This window comes from Octopus bimaculoides, chromosome 19, assembly GCF_001194135.2.
Source record: "Octopus bimaculoides isolate UCB-OBI-ISO-001 chromosome 19, ASM119413v2, whole genome shotgun sequence".
In the NCBI taxonomy this organism is placed as follows: domain Eukaryota; kingdom Metazoa; phylum Mollusca; class Cephalopoda; order Octopoda; family Octopodidae; genus Octopus; species Octopus bimaculoides.
Window position 1 is genome coordinate 55,128,656 of NC_068999.1, and position 1,369 is coordinate 55,130,024.

The following is a 1,369-nucleotide window of genomic DNA, read 5'->3' on the forward strand; positions in this document are numbered from 1 at the left end:
GGGGGGGGGGGTCACAGTATACAACTAAATATCAGACAATATTTTTTAAAACAACGTTTCCCTTACGCGAAACCAACAAACGTAATGAACAACAATATCAATAGCACAACAAAAATTATAGTAGTCAACACAGATTAACTCACGCAAGACTGAGGTCTGGAAACAAAGTTTTTTTCTTTATTAACCATAAAGGTTATATATAGATGGGACAAAACAATGGACGTTGGACAGACATACACAAATCTTGCAAAACTTTGGTTTAAAAATTTACAATTATACACTTTTAAAGTTAAGAATTAAAATGAAAATGATTAAAATGAAATAGGTAAAAATGTTTTGTTAAAGACAGATTTGTCAAAAATAATTTCGGTTACGAAAGATGACGCACGTAATAGGGAAGAGAGGAATGTCTATTTTGTAAAGCAATTTACAGAAGCTGTTGGTCATCCAGTTGTTTCTTTCTATTTTACACGAGGAAGTTCTGTGTGGAAAATAATGCTTCAAATATTTCGATGTAATGACATGTGACAAAGACGAAAATATTAATTTTTAACTGAAGTGAAAACCATTCACAGTGGTTTACTAATCAACAATAATGTGTGGTGGTTGGTTCTTGTCGAATATTTAAGTTATATGAAACTATTTATAGGCATGAAAAGCTTGAAGCATGATATTCTTCAGTTAAATTATTTTTCTTGGTTCAGTAAATTTAGGATTGTGAAAAATTCTCAGATCTAAATGATATAAAAACAAACAAGACAAACAAAATAAGTAATTGCTGATAATGACTGCTAAAAAAGTATGTATGCATATATGTTTATGAATAAATTTATATCTATATTTACCTTTCATGTCTACATCCATGCATCCATCCATGAATCCATTCACTAAACCCCCTCTCTCTTTCTCTCTTTCTTTCTCTTTCTCATTTTCTCTCTCTCTCTCTCTCTCTCTTTCCCCTAATCATGTTATATTTTATGTTCTGTCTTACCCTTCTACTATTAGATTTTGAGCACAGTAGCTGTCTTATGCATCAGAGCTTTGCTTTCCACCAGCTTTCTCTTTAGTTGTTGGATGTAGGGTCAGCAATAAGAATGTCGGTGTTATGTTTCCCTCGGGTGACTCGTAGAGATAACATAACGAGTTATACAATTTAATTATTACATTTATTGTTCAATTACATACAAAGGACGCACTCACCCAATGTTCGTTATGAATAAACAAAAGTCATGTCCGCCATATATATATCAATGACATTTTACTACGACAGTCCCACAAGACAACAACAATGAAACAATGAACTCAGACGAACCACATGACACACGGAACGTCAGACGAATTACATATCTAACAGTCCATATAACAGTCG

General features: G+C 32.7%; 1 protein-coding gene across 3 annotated transcripts in view; it reads right to left on the reverse strand.

The window, feature by feature from the left end:
• LOC106879219 (uncharacterized) overlaps positions 1–1,358 on the reverse strand; it is a 16,149-nt gene extending 14,791 nt beyond the window's left edge. The window contains exon 1 of one of the 3 annotated variants that reach the window (XM_052974828.1): positions 1,201–1,358. The gene's annotated coding sequence lies outside the window, so the exon portion shown is untranslated. The other 2 variants (XM_052974829.1, XM_052974830.1) reach the window with 2 other exon arrangements.
• Between the last annotated feature and the right edge of the window lie 11 nt (positions 1,359–1,369).